We start from the raw sequence: 19,896 nt of genomic DNA, 5'->3' as shown, positions 1-19,896 counted from the left end.
GATGAATTTCATGCTTTGTATTTTAATTTTTGTTCTAGAATTTGCTTCGATTCTTGATTCTTGGGAGAGCCGTAGAAAGAGAATCTGTAAGTTGACAATGCTATTGTTCTTCTATTTGATGATTTGTTATAATCAAAGAAGTATTTTCAAAAAGTCACTCATGCCACTGAGATGGGATGAACTTACAGGTAGATAGAGTGGTGGGATTTAAAGGTCACTGGGTAGGAAACTTTGGTACAAATACATTTCTTTGACTGCCAGTTTAAATGAACAAACATCCTGTTATAAAATGTAACTGCCCCAATGAGATGGATCACATCCCTAGCCCAGATGTCTCATCTGAACGCCGAGGCCATGCTTTAATGGCCTATTTAAAATCTCCACGTGGATGCTTATTCTAGTCTATGCCATCATCATCATTTTTCACATGTAGTACTGCATCAGCCTCCTAACTTCTCTACCCTCTAATTTCTTTCCGTACAGCAGCAGGACTGATCTTTTCAAATTGCAAATCTAATCATACCCCATCATCATCTGCAACCTTCTACAATTAAATAACTTCACATCATTCTTTGGGGGAAAAAAAAAAACACTTTATCATGACCTACAAATACCTAACTCCCTCCACTTACCTCTCTAGCTTCATTTCCCACTGTGCTCCCCCGTGATTTGTCCTCTAGTTGTGCTTTCACACGCTTTGGTCTGGAATACTCTTTCCCTCCCTCTTCATATTCCTTGTTTAGATATCAACTCAATCATCCCATTCTCAGAAGTTCCCCTTCCCTGAGTTCAAGACTAGGTCAAGTCTATTCATGAGATCAGATCCATCTCATTGCAATTAATTCATTAAAAACTATCTCTTCCCTACTAAATTTTAAACTATAATGTTGGAAGTTGTGTCTATTTTTGCTTTCTGTTGTATCTCCATTGTCAAGCCCAGTGCCTGGTACATAGTAGGCATTCAACATAACATTGATTGGATGAATGAATGAGGGCTAGTAGGAAGATGTCGACCATTCGTTTTGTAACGAGATTTTATGCAATCTTATTGCATCCTTTCCAAGGCATAGCTCCCAAAAAATTGGACACTGAGGTGAAAGGGAAGAACATGCTTTACCACTATGGGTTTAATCAGGGGATTTGGGGGAAAGATTGAGGTTGGCAAGAAGGGCTTTGGATAATTCCAGGACAATCTGATAGGTGCTAGGTAACTTGGATGCAGAGAAATCCAAAAGCACTTTTCACCTTTTTACAACTCCATAGAGATTTGGTTGATCTACTGAGGCTTAAAGTCTAACTGTACCCTTTAGTAGCCATAAGAAATGTTTAAACCATGGAGTAATTTGCTTTTTATACAAGTTATTGGCCTCAGTCGTCAGTGGAAAAGGAAAGAACTATTTGCTTCCGTCTTAAAATGTAATTTTAGAAATGAAAATTCTAGAAAGTGTTTTACGAATGCAAATGGAGCCTGGCTGACCTCTAAGACAGTGGAACTCTAATGTTCTTCAAAGAGGAATTACTGTTTTCCTCAGAGAATTTAAATGCAGGGAGATTAAAATATGCTGTGTCATTGGCGGTTAATCTTCTCAGGAAGTCATCAAGGGAATTAACAGTTAAAGATGAAACAGACAATAGCTAGACCCCTGATTTACTGACTGGGTGCTCCTCTTAAGGATAGTCAAGGTAAAAATGAGCTGTGATGGTCAAAACAAGAGGCTATATCTTAAGAGAATGTGAAGCAAGTCCTTTTGGATAATAGGGTCTTTTCAAAAATCATTTTTCTAGTGGTGGTTTTATTTTTTTTAATAGTATTCTACTTTAATCTGGAATTATTCCTCAGGTGGCTGTCATTATTAACTAAGAGAAATGACAGCATAGTGTCACTAAGTGGGAATTGTGAAGAATATGGTGATCTTAGAATTGAAAGCAAATATGCACACTGATAATAACTGAACTATATTATGGTTCTCCTCAAAGTAGTAGCATTTATTCTCTCAATTAGGAGAAAAATCGACTTAAAGCGTTCAAGTATTCTGGGAATTTTTGACGACTGAGTTGTTCTGAAGTTTGGTTATATTGATAAAGAAGTAGGTAACACATTTGCAACTGACTTTGTGGAAATCTTATGGAAGAGCAGAGATTCTAATTAAAATGGGGATATGAAGTTGAGGTGTAATTATGAAAATTGCTCTTATTAAAACATTATACTTAATGCTGCACCTTTGTAAAGCATGGTTTTAAATGTTGAAGAGGAAATAATTGCTTTTTATCATTTGAAATATTTTTATTTTTCATTTATTCCTTTACACTGAAATAAATACAGCAATTAGATGACACTTGAAGCTATAACATGATAAAAATATTTCCTGTCTTTAATTTGATACCGAAGCTTAGATCGTTTTCAGGCTTTTAAGTAGTGTTTCCCCCTCTAACTCTTATTTGTACAAATGTCTGGATAGAGAAGAGTAGACAAGGATGTCTTTGAAACTTATCTTGTACGAGTTGTGAGATACGGCTACTAATAAACCAAGCATTTAATTAGAGGATATCTGTTGATAGTAAGACAGGTGAATAATAGTGTTAATAAAATTATTTCCAAAATAGATGGAAATCACTAAAGTTTAGAATCTATTAAAGAGTGATTGCATTCAAAATTTGAATCGTATGTTCATTGATCTTGCCTTTGCTCTAGCTGGAATGGGATAAGCCAGCAGATTGTGAATACCAAATACGGCACAAATGCAGTGCTGATGTGGCATGCTTTGGCTAGCCAGGGTTAATTAAGCAAAAGGCCCCAAACACCTCAGGCCAGGATAATAGACCCAGGCTACATTTACCTAAGTGGACTTGAAAACAGGCATAATCATAATTTTCTTTTAAAAGTTCATAGGGACGATGCTTTTCACTAAGAGTGGTCTCATAACATATGTTACAAACACACTGCAGGTCCGTTGCAAAGATTTGTGGCTAAATGCCTTCTCACGCCCAAGTTGATTACCAGTCTCCTACTGCTCTCCATAGCCCCACTTCCTTGTGTATATAATATCTCGCCTCCTTAGCAAAGACAATCGGTTTATTTTTGCAACCTTAGAATCATAATATATATATACCAAGATTAACAAATACAAAGTTTTGTAAGTTCTCACCCCTAGACACATGGCATTGATAATTAAGTAGAGCATTCCCTTCCCGTGTTGCTGGCCGTTGTTCTAGAACCTCCTTATGTAGAAGCTACTACCAATAGATCGGATTTCTTCAAGAGTTGGAAACCCCTTTGCTACTATGGATCTACAACAGTGGTTCTAAACCTCTTTCGTTCCATAGCACATGTAGCTGATGAAATGTATATAACACCATTCTATTAACATATAAGGCTGCCCATGACTAGAGATAATGGGTCCACAGTCAAAAGGCTACCTAGAATGCTCATGGGATAAAATAACTCAGGATGCATTTGAGGAACTCTGATCAAATTACTATTTGCACAGTCTGTCAAAATGTAGGGGCCACTTTCGCAGGGTCTGGATCTGGCAAGTCATCTTTATTGTGCACTTGCTGTGAGTTTTATTAGTTGTCACACTGTCTTGAATAGTTAGAACAAAGTTTATAGCATCACCAAAAAACTTTCTTCCCAAGCCGTGGGTTAGGTGGAAAGAGATCTTTGTAGCCAATTAATCTGATAGGATTATGGCAGATTCTTCTCTTTTTAAACAATGGGTTTATCTTTGAGACACCTGCAGATTTTCCATTATCATATATTCATGTCACCTCTAGTGCTAATGATCCCATTATTTGGATATTTTTGAGTGTACATTGAAATTAGCTACTTTAGACTCATAATCTTAAGTCTAGTAATCACATATAAATGACATAAGCTAATAGCAATCTCTACCTTGGCATTGGAAATATATCCCTTTCAGTTGTTGCCTTCAGGTGCTATGAATACTGTGTGGTTTATTAACTCTGATGTGTTGATACTATACTATTTTAAACAATGTTTTTCTTTGAAATTCATGATTTGAACCTGATACCCAAATTGGTTCACACCTCAAAGTCTTTCGCATTCCAATTTAATGTCCACAATTTATGCATTTATGTCTTAGAAGAGGACTAAAAAATAATAATCTCATGTAATGCAGGAAATATTTTTCAAATGCATTCACATGTTTAAAAAAAAAAAAAAGTCTTCTTTGTGTTTAGCCTGACCCTCCTCTAGAGTCACTCATTGCCTGAAAGAGGTAGAGGTGGTAGTGGTGGATTAAGATTATTATAGCGAGAAATCAAAGACAGTCCGTTGTTAAATATTGGTTCCCAAAATAGGGCACAGTGATCATAGGTGGGTAACTTAGCTCCCTCTGTTTGGACACAGTACAGAGGAAAGAGAGTGTGGCAGAATTCCCAGTATAGGGCAGGTCACGGAATAGCCCGGGGAAATAGCATCATGAAGGTGCCCTTAAGTCAGCATGACATTTGAGCAATAAGGTACCCCATAGGTGTAAAAGTTAGAAATGCCCGAGGAAGATGTCCTAAAACTGAATTTAAGAGCTAACTCAAACAGCCAACGACTCTACATATTCCGGAGTGATACAGAGAAGATAGCCAAGATTTCTCAGGCCCTTAATGGTTGAGTGAACTGGTGAACCAAAATTAGTCTGGGATTGAAGAAAGGAAGCCATCGGATGCAGAGATCTTGTGCTCACAGGCTCTGGCAGGGACGTAGACTTCAGCTCCAAGTGCCCATGTGGGGACTTGCAGGGATGTCCGCCACATCACAGGATAGGACCAGAAATGCCACATAGAACTGGAGACCAGGGAAGCTCAGAGGACAGCCATAGGAGCTTTCCCTAATGCCCCAAGGTTATGTAACCTACTTACCGACTTTGAAATAAAGAGAATATGGCAGGCCCACTGAGAGCAGGAGAAAAGCATCCTGATAGGGGATTTGAATGTTGGATTAAGTCCAGAGCATGGGGTCTGTTGAAACAAACTACCAGACAAAACGCAAAATAAAACAAAACAAAACAGAAACTTTTCAAGTTGAATAAAACAGGTACTAAGTGAAATAAGTGAGAAGAAAGACAAATATGGTATGATTTCACTTTCATGTAGAATATATGTGGAATCTGAAAAACAAAAGAGCAAACAAAACAGAAACAGATTCAGAGGTCACAGAAAAAAAGCTGTTGGGGGGCACCTGGGTGGCTCAGTGGGTTAAGCCTCTGCCTTACGCTCAGGTCATGGTCCCAGGGTCCTGTGATCGAGCCCCACATCGGGCTCTCTGCTGGGCAGGGAACCTGCTTCCTCCTCTCTCTCTCTGCCTGCCTCTCTGCCTACTTGTGATCTCTGTCTGTCAAATAAATAAATAAAATCTTTAAAAAATTAAAAAAAAAAGCTGTTGGTTACCAGAGAGGTTGAGGGGTTGGCGGGGCCACCAAAACAGGTGAAGGGGATAAAGAGCTACAAACTTCCACAGAGATGAAGACTAGGCCATAGAGAACGTAGTCGTTAATATTCGAATAACTTTGCATGGTGACACATGGTGACCGCCCTTATCATGGTGATGTTTTCATATTGTATATAAATGTCAAACCAGGATGTTGTATGCCTGAAACTAACATAATATAGTATGTAAACAGCAATTTAAAAAAAAAGAAAGAAAGAAAATGTTGATTGAAGTATAATTTACATACCATCAACTGTATTCATTTTTAGGTATACACTTCAACTATTTTTTAGTAAAATTAACAGAGCTGTACAACCATCCCCAATTCCACTGGTAGAGAGAAGTTGACAATTATAAAATAATTAAAAGTAAATTTTTAAATTAAAAGTTCTGAAACATTTCAATCACTTCACTATACACACACGCACACACACACACGTGCACATAATTAGGTATACTTAATATAGTTCTGTATACACTTAACTATACATGTCTGATGGTTTTCAGTAAAAACAGTGTTCAGTCATTTTTATGAATTAATTATGTCATTTATTTCCTTAAAATTTTTATAGTATGAGATACTGAGAACACAAAGTAGAATGAGATTGTCTTTTCCTTTAAAGATTTCAGGGTCTAGTGTGGGAGGCCTTCACAAAACAATGACAGTGCACTGTCATAAGTGCTATGATAGATGTATGTCCTAGAGTAATTTTCTCTTTCATTCTCCCTACAACCCCATAAAATGAACCAGATATTTATTATTAATATCCTCCTCATTCTATAGTTGAAGACTCTGTAGATCATAGCAGTTAGCAAACAGTGGGAGGAAAACCAGAAATTAGATAATTTTTCGATTTTTTTTGTATTTTAAGTATTTAAAAAATACTTATTTTTGGTCTTAAGGACAGTAGATCGGTTCCACAAACATGTAACTCAGTATTGACAAGTTATACTAGAAGCGTACTTTTTTTTTTTCCTTTTGTGGAATTTGTGGTTATTGTTCAACCTACAAGAATTTATGAAATACCCACTCTGTCCCAAAGGCTGTGCTTTTTTGCACATTGCACAATGTGGGGCCTTTGCCATTATCATTCCTCATTGAGTGGTGTTGCAGTGCAAGGATGGGAGAATTTGGCCTCCTTCCTGATTAGAAAGGTTGTTAGGAAATTTTCCAACCTGTTGTAAGCAAATGTGGGGGAATGTAAAAAATTGACTTAGAATAAGATAAGGCTGTGTGCATACTCCAACTTGGCCACCACATTCTAGTTTTGTGAAATTCAGCCATTTGCTTTGTCTGTTTTTTCACCTTTACAATGGGACCGATAATACCTATCTAATGGTGTTGAAAATTAAATGTGTAATTAAATGAAAGTGCCCTTCACAGTATCTGCCTTATAGGAAGATTCTTCCGGTTATTTTTTTTAAGTTTTAATTTAAATTCCAGTTGGTTAACATGCGGCGTAGTATTAGTTTCAGGTGTACCATATAACGATTTAACAATTCTGTGCATCGCCTGGTGCTCATCACAAGTGAGCTCCTTAACCCCCATCGCCTAGGTCACCCATCCCCCCATCCACTTCCCCTCGGTTCTTTCATTTATTTTCAATTAATGTATCACTACACCTTTTTTTTGCTGAAGAAACTTTTAGGTGTACCCAAAGAAGCTAAGTGTACCTTTCACCCGGTTTCTTCAGTTGACATTGGTCTGAATTCCATAGATATGTGTAACTGCAGCCAGTGTACAATGCTATTCCATAGCCAGAGTAATTCCCGATACTCTGCCTTATCGTTATATCCATCTGTCCCCTACCCCGACCGTCCCTAATCCCTTGCTGCCACTAACCTGTTCATCTCTATAACTTTGTCATTTGAAGAATGTACTATGAAAGGAATCGTATGATATGTGACTTCTAGGTATTAGCATTCTTGTTTCATTCAGCATAATGTCCTGGATGTCTATCCATGTATCATTATTTTGCATGTATCAGTATTTCATTCCTAACAGCAAAAATACTAGAAATGACCCGAACATCTCTCAATGGGTGACTAGCTGAGCAAATTCTGGTACATCCGCACAATGGGATAGTACTCAACAATGAAAAGGAATGAAATCTTGAGTTGTTCATATATTTTCATCACCTGTATATATCACGGAGCCCTCTCAGCCCTGTACCTGGCCTTGACACAAAAACAATGATGCCATTTCTGTCTTCCGGTAGCTTATATTTAGTAAATCAGACTGAAGGAATGAATGCATATGGGGTACGAAACAAGTCGGCAAGTTACATCAACTACTTAGATGTTACATGTGGGGCTGCTTGGGGCTGCTCGGGGTTTCCCAACCGGGCTCACAGTGTGGTGAGAGCTGCAGGCAGAGCCCACGGTGAGCATCCACATCTCATTCCTTCTCCGCTCTCCGTGGGGCAGCTTGTACCAATGGGTGTCAGAGTCCGATTCCTGGCATCTGACCCGTCAGATAAATCACCCTCCTGCCATGGGGGGAAACTCAGGGGAGGTGGAGAACAAGCAACGGTTTACAAAAGGTTATTTTACAGCTGGCTGTCAGGTGTGCAAGGAGAGAGGAGGAGAGCTCACGCAACCGAAATTGGAGAGGAGTCTGAGAATGCAGTGGGGGTTATAGACCACCAGGGACACGACTGCCACGGGGTACCTCTTCTCTCTAGCAAGGAGGGGACTATAGTACGCACAAAAGCTTCAGAGAGGTGGTAGCATGAACCAATGAGCCAAATCATGACATCATAGTAGAAGACTTCACCTCTCCCCTTCTCTGAGTTAGTCGAGGGGCCACCGGAGTCAGTTTCCAGCTCTGCGTTCCAAAGGCAGCATTGTGCTGGCTCACCCGGCAATGACTGGACTAGCTTGCCCCTCACACTGGCAGGTGGCCTGACCTCCCCAAACACCTTGTGGTCTCCCTTCCACAGTCTGGCTTTTGAGGAGGACTTATTGGATGATTAAGTAGCTGGAACCGCTTTTGGTCATCTGTGCAAAACTGCTGACAGATTTCATTGTCCTTTCTTACTGCAGTCTCCGAATCCCTTGATTCTTTTTTTGTTAAGCTTTTATTTATTTATTTGAGAGAGAGAGAGAGAGAGAGAGAGAGAGAGCTTGAGCATGAGAGGGGAGAAGGTCAGAGGGATAAGCAGACTCCCTGCGGAGCTGGGACTCGATCCCTGAACTCCAGGATCATGACCTGAGCCGAAGGCACTGGCTTAACCAACTGAGCCACCCAGGCATCCCCGAATCCCTTGATTCTTAACTAGAACTGCACAAAGCTAGAGGGAGCATTTGAAACATTAATGTTTCAAGTCACAAAGGGGACTTCTGAGACAGGGCCCCCGCAGTGGGCGTTGTGATGGAGAAGCAGAGATCAGAGCCGTCTGGAACGTGAAATGATTCTCGGTCCCTGGCTTGCTCAGCCCTTCAAAGGTCTTACCCATGCTTTGCCTCCCCCAGATGGCTAACAGAAGGGAAAGCCAAGGTTGTTTGTTGTTGTAGTTGTTTTGTTTTGTTTTCAGTGGGGTTTAAGGAATGAAAAGAATGAGCCCAGCATAATGATGCTGCTGGCTGCCCAGCAAACAGTTGTACCAGAGATCCGAATGGCTGGGGATGGGGACCCGTCAGGACTTGTCCCACGAGGGGTGTTGCCGATCTGCTCCGGGTGTTGGGATTCCGCTTGCAAAATAGATTGTGTCCTCTTCAGAGTGTTGGCTACCCTGAGCGGAGGCAAACGTTGGCCTTTCAGTGTTTTCCATTTCCATGTTAGCAATGCTGTAAACTCAGCCTTGAAGGTACAGATATTACTAGTGCCCTAACTGTTTCTGCTCTTAATTGCTAATTAGGCAATCTGTGTAAATGCGAGAAATGTGACTCTTTCAGTTCTGCAAATGTCTTTGCAGCTGCCTATACATTCAAATTAAAACCCAATGCAGCTGTCATGGAGGCAGTTTTATGTGATTCCCTGGAAGGACAGTCTGATTGCTGCCTGGAAGTCTCTGGGTCCACTACTCAAAAGGCGGTTACCCTGCGGTTGCTTGCTTCCCATACAGCATGCCTCCTCATTCTGGATGAGGGGGGAAATTGCCATTTTGCTGTTCCTTGCTCACTTAAATGTGAGTTACACAAGCCTTTTTTTTTTTTTTTTAATTTCATCTCCTCTCAGGAGATGTTTTAAAATATCTAACTCCTTTCCCTTGGCATCCATCCATGAAAGTATATTTAGCTCTTTGTAATTCATTGCCCATGCAGACTGTGAGATATTTTGTTCTTGCGGCATCTCATTTCACTGAGGGCAAACCTATCTTCAGATCTCTGATATATTCGTGTGATAAAAATTAAGATTGTCTCATACCTCAATAAGCCAAATGTCGCCGGGAGTTACCATGACATTGGGTGCATGAGAAAGTGACTTGAACCCTTATGACACACCTAACATCTTTTCCTAGATTTTTGCCCGTTCATGGAGAACATGCGTTCTCATGGTCGCCAATGACATTGGAGTCCTGCTTCCGTGAGCCCTATCTCTGTTCCCTCACAGGATCAACTCAAATGTGAAATCCAGCTCCTCTCTTGATTTCCATCAAACGTGCCGCAAATGCTGGGAAAATGTAGTAGACTTTATTCAAAATTTGGGAATCATAGAGATAGGGAGGAGGAATTTGCATTTTGAAAGCGCCAACGATTTCAAATTCAACATTAGCTACCCGTTTTCTAAAAATGTGCACCCGCCACCCATATCTGGAATATTCCCACAGACACTTTTATCCCATGTAGTCTCTCCCCTCACACTGCCATGCCATCCTGGCTGCTTTCTGTCTTCCTCCTCCCACTCTCTTCACACCCTCAATCCAGAACTGCACTGAGAACTCCAAATTCCTCACCTTCTGTTATGCAGATCTCTTTGGCTCTCTTTTGCCTTGATTCTCAAGCATGCATATCCAAAACCTATAAAAATACTCAGAAGCATAAAATGTACTGCTGTTAGACAGGCACCATCTTCCTGGGAGGGAATGTGTAGCTATAAAGAATTGTTTTTCATTTACATCAACTCTTTGTTGTGACCCCTCTCATTCATTGAGCAAATATTTATCGAATGCCTGCTATGTAGCCAGTTTCAAGCAAGCACTTGTTTCTGGGATACATGTGCAGCTGTAGCATGAGACTGTGTAATATAGTGAAGCAAAGACTTGGAACAGAGGAACTTGATTCTGGTTCTGATTCATTCATCCCCCCGCTTATTCATTCCAGAAACGTTCGTTGCGGCTAACTCGGGATCAGCTCTCTAACACAGTGGAGTCCGACCATGTGGACGATAAGTTTTATAGGATAGTCCTGGGAGTGCAGAAGTTGCGTTTCTACTCCTTAATACCTGTGTGACCCTGGGCAAGTCCCTGGGCCTCCGTTTCTCCGCCTTGAACTGAGGATAATAATGGTTCCTGTTTCTAGTGTTTGTTGTGACAATTAAATGAGAAAATTAAAAGTGCTAGCGAGTCCTTACTATAAATAAGAGCCCAAAGAGGGAAAGTGACTTGCTCAAGTCGCTTGCTTTCTAGGTGTTCGATGTGAACAAAATGTGAAGAGAGCAGAGGGAAGGACGTGGAATCAGGGAAAGCACTACCCTTGCGACAAAATGGGACGTGGGTGATAAAGTTTGATAAAGTTGGGTGGCAGATGAACCATAGAATGATGTCCTAGTAGGTTTTTATCCTGAGAACGCCAAGTGCAAGGGAATGAATGGGGATAGATAAGGTGGGAATGGACAATAGTGCCAGCTCTACTCTATTAGCAGGAGCTTTTTAAAAAAGATTTATTTTATTTGGGGCACCTGGGTGGCTCAGTGGGTTAAAGCCTCTGCCTTCAGCTCAGGTCATGATCCCAGGGTCCTGGGAACGAGCCCCGCATCGGGCTCTCTGCTCAGCAGGGAGCCTGCTTCCCCCGCCTCTCTCTCTGCCTGCCTCTCTGCCTACTTGTGATCTCTGTCTGTCAAATAAATAAATAAAATCTTTTTAAAAAAAAGATTTATTTTATTTTATTTTAAGAGAGAGAGAGTGGGGAGGGAGGGGCAAAGGAAGAGGGAGAGAAAATTTCAAGCAGAGTCCCTGCTGAGCACAGAGCCTGATGCAGGGCTCCATTCCACAATCCTGAGACCGCAGCCTGAGCCAAAATCAAGTTGGACACCTGACCTACTGAGCCACCCAGGCGCCCCTCCAGGGGCTTTTTTGATAAAACTGTCTCTCTCATTTTCAAGTCCAGGTATGTTAGTGAAGGTGAGGTAAAAGCTTGGAGGACTCTGTGGGAAACTTTAAAGGCCACAGACAGTGACACACATCACTTCTAAACATATTTTCCTAGCATGAAACTTCCTCACATAACCCCATCTAACTCCAGGGGGTGTCGAGAAGTAGACTTAGCCTCCCAGAACGAACATACAGAGGCTTTGATGAGCACCTAATGTTGTCTTTGCCTCGCTGACTCTTTTCTGTGATCTTCTCTGGGTTAACCTTTCCAAGCCCCCGCTTCCATCATGTGTAGAATGAGGGTAAGCAAAGACATTTCCCAGTGGTGTGGTGAGGCTTAAAACATTGTGAAAGTCCTTTTAGAATACCTGTCACGCGTGAGGTGATGATTGTCATATAAGGCAAGCTGGACAACAAAATGGATGAATGATATTTCCAACAGTATTTCTGAAGAAATTCGAAGTTTCACTTTATATGACTTGGCTCATTGAACAGTGGACGGAAGATGAAAGAGGAACATTAAAATCCTGTCAGAACCTACGCCACTGAAGCCCACGTGTATCTTGGATGGTGGAGAGAAATGATAGAGAGCAGGTGCAGACAGTCCTTTTTTTTTTTTTTTTTATTTACTTGATGGTCAGAGATCACAAGTAGGCAGAGAGGCAGGAAGAGAGAGGGGGAAGCAGGCTCCCTGCTGAGCAGAGAGCCCGATGCGGGGCTCGATCTCAGGACCCTGGGATCATGACCTGAGCCGAAGGCAGAGGCTTTAACCCACTGAGCCACCCAGGTGCCCCCAGACAGTCCTTCTTAATCATGGCTGTTTTCTGCAAGCTTTTGGCAGAAGTAGGTTTCCTGGGGAAAACCAAAAGACAGTGTCAGTGCCAAGGAGTGGTGTGGGAGGCTTACCTGTGTTTCCCACCCCAACAAATATACAACCTGAGCAAAAAAAAAAAAAAGTCGGTAAAACCTCAAGTGGGCTACACATTATCCTGCCTGACTTGCAATCAGATTTTGAGCCTTGCGCATTCCCTGTATGGAAATGCTGGAACACCACCGTGAGGACACCGATTGAAAGGAGATGCGTGTGATCCAACTCCAAACTGAGGAGTCTGACTTGTAGATAAAGTGAGGTCAAATGGGTATCTGTTTCCTTTCTTATCAGAGCCTGTGTTTAGTTTTGACTAGTGAAAAATTCTACTAAAATTCATTTTCTCAAAACAAATCCGTTGACAGAAATCAAAGCAATGGAGGGAATCTGTTCAGTGGGGGATTCTCTGAAACTGTGGTGAATATTTACTTTCCGGGATCAAAATGGATGGATCAGTTTCACTTTTGTTAACACACAACATATCCTGGTATTAGTAAGAAACTCTTGCAACTCTAAATAAATTACATCAAGACTGAATGCACTGTTTCTTTGCAAACAATGAGATTGTTGTTTTAGGAGTTTTAGTTTAGTTGTTTTAGAAGTTATTAAACTTTTGAAGTCAATACACTTTTGTCAGGATTATTTACCATTGATTAGGAAATAACCTAATGAATCATTCTGAAAAACACTCTATTTTTAGCTCTAACAAGAGTGCTTGACAGCAGCAAGTTGAATTAGTATATCGAACTGCCACCGTTAGGTGAATTTATGTTAAATGTTTTATTTCAGTGTTTTAACATTTGCTGTTAATAAAGAAAATTGTGAATCTGAACACATTCTGGTTTAGCTCTGAACATTTTGACTTTCTGAGTTTGAAAACAGCTTCAGGTTAAAGATGTGATGGGATTTCATCAGTGCCCCTTGGGATATTAAAAATTCATCTGATAGAGCATAATGCAGTTAGGCCAAGTTTGCAAAGACACACAAAGCTGGATCATACATCCCAGAAATATCTAGTTCCCAGATAAAATCTCGGTCTAAATCATCCCGCTTTTCCTTGTACATCTGTCCAAAATAAGTTCCCTATGCATCTTGAAGAAACTGATTTTTTTATTCCATTTAAAGCTCTGAACTGTTTCCACTTGTGTACTTTGGAAGAATTCTCAGATTGTATTTTTCCCCTCTACTGCTGAATGTAGCATGTCCCAACCTGTAGATATCATTCTTTCTCCAGTACTAGTACCAACCTCTGTATGAGCAGTCATTTTTTTTTAGATAATTCTATCTTATTCACTTGCGTACATATGTACATATTTGCACATTTTCAACTCTCAATGAATGGCTTTTGAAAGGGACTCCCATAGCTAATTAAATGCATCGTCTGTTATAATCAGTCACCTGTTTCTCTACTTTCTGAAGGGAATGATGCAAATCGGGGTAGTGAGAAGGTGTTTTCTTCATCTTGTGCTTAGAGGAGGAAACCAGTGTTTTTATTAACAGCCTGCTAAGTTAAGATACATTGTGAATGGGCCTTCCACATATATGGCACTTGGCCTTAGTATCAGAAGGGATTGGTATCAGCAGAAGTAGATGTACTGTGATGCTGTTCCAAAGCCACTCAGTGTCACAGTTCACTGCCAGATCCCCTAGATAGAACATACTTTTGTATTCTTTTTCTTAAAAAGGGCCTCTCCAGATATGTAAATTTTGGGTTCCACAAAATCTGAACCCATTCCTGGTGATGAGCCCCATTTTATAGATAAGAAAGACCAAAGGGTTATGACAAATCCAAAATTCCAGAGCAATATAATATGCTGAGAAAAAATGGAAAAACATCACTGATCCAAGACTTCTTCATTTTCAGGACAGAGATAGACTCTATATCAAATTATTCAGCCCAGAGTAAAACTTAATCTGAAACCATATCACGTTGCAGCTGTTTGCCATTGGGACAGTGTAATCTGTTGATCTGGAAACATTAATAGTTTGCTTAGCTGTCAAAATTATTTAAATAACATGGTATGTGCAGGAGACGCCCGGGTGCCTCAGTTGTGTTAGCATCTGACTCTCGGTTTGGGTTCAGGTCCTGATCTCATGGGTGGTGGGATCAAGCTCTGGCTCCGTGCTGGCTGGGGAGTCTGCTTGAAGATATTCTCCCTCTGTCCCTCCCCCAACTCCTGTGTGCCTGCAAGCTCTCTCTCTTTCTCAAGTAAATAAATCTTTTTAAAAAAAAATAACGTGGTATGCGCAGAAGAATTATAAAAATCTTAAAATGTCCTGTGGCTTTTTAGGAAATGTGTTTCATTCTCTTACTGTGCTTGGGAAATGCAGACATGAAATTTTCCTGGGTGCCTTGGGAGCTTCATTGTTATGTTTACATATGTATGAGTATTCTTTTAAAGAAGATAAAGTCAATTTCAACTTAAGCAAACTACTGAGCCCAAAAACTTCTGTGAGAATTTTGATGAATTCTCTCTAGACAGTTTTGATTCCACTTTTGATTGTCTAGCCTAGACTTTTGAAGACATTTCAGAACATATTTTTTTTTTAACAAAGCAAAATTTACTATCTCTGTATTAAAAGATACAGTGGAGGGTAGATGTCTGGTTGAAAATTACAAATAAGGGACTTTGGAGTTAATTACTAGATGCCACTCCATGTGATACAGACAGTGATTTGTTGTGCATATGGCCACTAGCTTGCTATGAGATTTAACAGAATTTACTTCTTTCATTATTTTCTGCCATAATATTGCTTAAAGAGGAAAGCTGATAATTTTAATAATGAAAAAAGAAAACAGAGATGCTTTATTGTCACAAAATTTCTAAAATGACTGTGGGGTACTTAAGTGTACCTTATACAAGGAGACAGAAAACCTCTAGTTGAGGTCAGATTTAGAACCTTCAATATCCTTGGGTAAGTCATGTTGCCTTTTTAACTTTTCATTTCTTCACCTATAAATGTTGGTATATGTAAGTCCCATCCTGCTTATCTCCAAAGCTTTTGTTAATATCAGATAAGTAATGACCAACACATGCAAATGTGAATTAATAATGATGTGGCTCAAGGTGATTCAAGGATATTTTTATCAGTTTAAGGCAAACAGCATGATGGTTTGATTGTATATATTATGAAATGATTACAGTGGGTTAAGCTTGCATCCATCTTCTCATATAGACACAATGAAAAAGAAAAGAAAGAAAAGAAGGAAGGAAAATTTCTCTGTGTGATGAGAGTTACTAAGATTTACTCTTTTAACAATTTCATACAGCAGTGTTAGCTATGGTCATCATGTTGTGCATTACATTCCTAGTATTTATTTTTTAGCTGGAAGTTTGTATCTTTTGACCACCTTCCTCCAATTCCTCTCCTTGTGTTAGCTATGAATCTGATTTCTTTTTCTGTGTTTTTTAAGATTCCATTTATAAGTGAGATCATATAGTATTTGTCTTTGACTTACATTGCTTATTTTGTGTGTGTATATATATATTTCTTTATACATTTATCCATTGATGGACACTTAAGTTTTTATTGAAGAATATTTTAACACTGTAATTATGCACCTTTGCGTGTTTTAAGCAATTGTTTTCTTTCATAAGACATGCATATGCAGTAGCTCAAATATGAATCATATGCCCATTCATTTAGTTAACTTTTATTTAGCACTTGCGGTGGGTCAGACACTATGCAAGGCAGTGGGGATTCTTTGACCCACCTGCATCACATGTTATTATCTTTCAGTGGGAAGATAATTAGGGAAGAACATGCATACATTGAATGTTATTTATTTTATGAGAAAAGACTATAAGCATAGGCCTATAATTTTATATTTCATAGCAGTGCTCTCTAACTGAAAACATTATCTAGTAATTTCATTATATTTCCCTATTATGTATAAAGATACTTGGTCCCATGAGGTGTATCATGGTCAAAGAAGTTTTATAACCACTGAATTTGAGTATATTAACTGAAAAAGAATTTTCTTTAAGATTTTATTTGTTTGACACAGAGAGAGAGATTGCACACAAGCAGGGGGAGTGAGAGGGAGAAGCAGGCTCCTCCCTCTGTATGTATGTATGTATGTATGTATGTGGGACTCAATCCCAGGACCCCATGATCATGACCTTAGCCAAAGGCAGCCACTTAACTGACTGAGTCATCCATATGCTCTGGAAAAGAATTAGTTTTATTAAAAATGCTTTGAAACTGGACTGTGAACTGCTTGGGAGCAAAAATTTTATCTATCTATACACACATATATATATATATCAAAATATTATATGTATATTATTATATTATATATTAATGTATATATTATATTATATATCTAAAATTATATATTATATAAAATTATTATTATGTAAAAATATCATATATATGCCTACATCTTAATTATTATAGTATATACGTATATGTATACATGTGTATGTACATTAATCACTAAATACTTAGAGAATACCTAGTGAAAATAGTGGTTTAGGAAATCTTCAGTTTTCCTTTTATTTTATTTATTCCTTTATTTTTTAAGATTTTATTTATTTATTGGACAGGCAGAGATCACAAGTAGGCAGAGAGGCAGGCAGAGAGAAAGGAGGAAGCAGGCCCCCTGCCGAGCAGAGAGCCCAATGCGGGGCTCGATCCCAGGACCCTGAGACCATGACCTGAGCCAAAGGCAGAGCCTTTAACCCACTGAGCTACCCAGGCACCCCGATTTTCCTTTTAAACAGGAAATTTTTTCATGTAACATAGTCCTTACACCCTGTTATTTTTGCCAAAATGGCTTAGGCCCTGATATATTTTACCCAAAGGAGCTTTTCTAACACCCTCTACACATCTTCCATTTCAGCTATATCCAGCCATCTCCAAACAGTCTCTTTAAATGTCGCCATTTGTTCAGTGAAGATCCCCACTGTTTTCTGGTTACGGGGATGTGCATAACTATTTTATTGTGGAAATGAATATAGGGCACAGAAGTCCGTGACACTTTTGTTTAGCAAAAGCAGAGAAAGAAGCCTTTTTAGGTTTTATTTATCACTAATCACAATGCCTATAAATAATATGAGGAAGAATGGAAGGAGAGGAATGTTGAGAGGGAGGGTGGGAGAAGAAAGAGAGGAATGTTGAGAGGGAGGTAGGGGAAACCTACAGAGAAGTCCATGAAGTGACAGAAATTTAAGCAGTGCTCCCTCTTTTAAGCTTTTATGCTAGCCCAAAGAGATACTACTGTGGATTCAGAGAACTTCATACCTAAAAGTCTCCGCTGATTGCTAAATCCTGCCAAGAAGAGATTGGGTTAATAATTTATAATCCATCATCAAGACAAGCCTTTACTGTTCATAAATTATTTAAAGTTATTGACTTGTTTGCCTGTTTATTTAATCAGTTTAATTCTTATAAAGTTCTGCTTAAAACTTACTCAGGCAATTGATACTTAATCATTTGCTATCTTGAAGTTGAAGGAGGAGATTTTTCATGAGATGCTTTCATTCATTCAGCAAATATTTTTGATTGTGTATACTTATGGTTGGTAAGCATACAGGAGAGGAACAAAATGGAAAAAATGGCCCTGTTCTAATGGAGGCTATGTACTAGCAGGGGAGGCAGGCCAAATGGGAAAATAAAGTATTTAAAATATCATGTGAGGAGAAATGTTACACATACAAGTAGAACTTAGTAAAGGAGATAGGGAGTGTGTGGCGTGGGGGTGATCATAGTTCAAGTAGGATGGGCGGGGAAGGCTTCTTTGATATGATAGTTGAGCAGACACTTGAGGGAAAAGCAGGGTTGACACATACAAATATCTTCTGTTGAATGACATGGAAAAGCATTAGAGGGTTTGGAGCAAAGGAGTGATAGGATCTTACTTTTTAATGCAATGATTATAGGTGCTTCATTCAACAGAGACTAAAGGGAGAGAAGGTTTGATGTAGGGAGACAAGCAAAGAGGCTGTAGCAAGAGATCATGGTAATTGGGACCACGATGATAACAATGAAATGAAATGAAATGAAATGAAATGAAATGAAAATGAAAACAATGTATCAGATCACTTGGAGATTTTTGCCCTGTCCTTGCCACTTACTGAGATATGTAAAATTTCAAGAGGAGCAATTTTGTGACATGTTGGGAGATGGAAGTTAGAAATTGGTAGTCATGTTAAGTTTCAGATGTTGGAAATTTTATGTGTTATCTCTGTTAACCTCGCTATAAAGCCGTGATACTAAACATTAACATTCTATTAACCTTAGGAAGCCTCAAAACATTAATTCTTCATAATAATATTAAGTGTTTATTCCAAAGCATTTTTGGACCAAATTTCTTACTGTTTTTATTTTACTGCTTTTCACATAGAACATCAAAAAATACACTTATTTTAACCTTGGTGGTAATCTAGGGACTCTCTGAATTTTGAAATGGTATAAAACACTCAGACTTCACTAGTGTTTGTGATATTCTTTTTTGATATTATATTTACTTTTGTGGTTTTGATTTCATAAGTTATCTTGGGATAGATATAATGTATATTTTAATATAAATATGTATATGTATATGTATGGATAAATATGTATACCCATAATATGTATATGTTATGTATATACATAAATATGTATCAAGGAAAATAATAATCTGAAGTAATCCCGCTATCTAGAGCTAACTATTCTTTTGTAGTCTTGGAATCACTCTATAACTCATTGACAACACACATTCTCATATATTGTACAGTTACTATATACCAGGTACTAACTTATTTATTTATGTATTTATGTATGTATGTATGTATGTATGTATGTATTAGAGAGAGAGAGAGAAAGAGAGCAAGAGAACACACAGAGGGAGACAGAGAGGGGGAAGCAGACTCCCTACTGAGCAGGGAGCCCAATGCGGGGCTTGTCCTCAGGACCCCAACCGTGACCTGAGCCATAGGCAGATGCTTAAGGGATGAAGCCACCCAGGCGCCCTCCCAGGGACTATCTTAAATGCTTTATATCAATGGACTCATTTAAGTCACATTAACAACCCTTTATCAGTCAGGGCTTTTACTTGTAAAAAAAAAAACAAAACTAGCTAGTTCGAACAATTTCATTAAAGTATATTAGCTTAAAGTTTCCCCAAAATGTAGAATAAAGCTGTGGTGCTATGTAAACAAGACAATACTGAAAATTACAGCAAATATTTGCTCTGGTGGGAACATCACCGCTGCCCCCTGATTGTCACAGGCATTGCACATTGCCCCCAGTTCTCCTAGTACTGGGCACCAGATGTAACCTCTGAAACTTTGGATTTCCTTTCCAAAGAAACCCATTGATGGTGATTTTTCCTCAAATACTGGAAA

Source organism: Martes martes, assembly GCF_963455335.1.
Source record: "Martes martes genome assembly, chromosome: X".
In the NCBI taxonomy this organism is placed as follows: domain Eukaryota; kingdom Metazoa; phylum Chordata; class Mammalia; order Carnivora; family Mustelidae; genus Martes; species Martes martes.
This window is presented reverse-complemented; position numbering follows the sequence as displayed.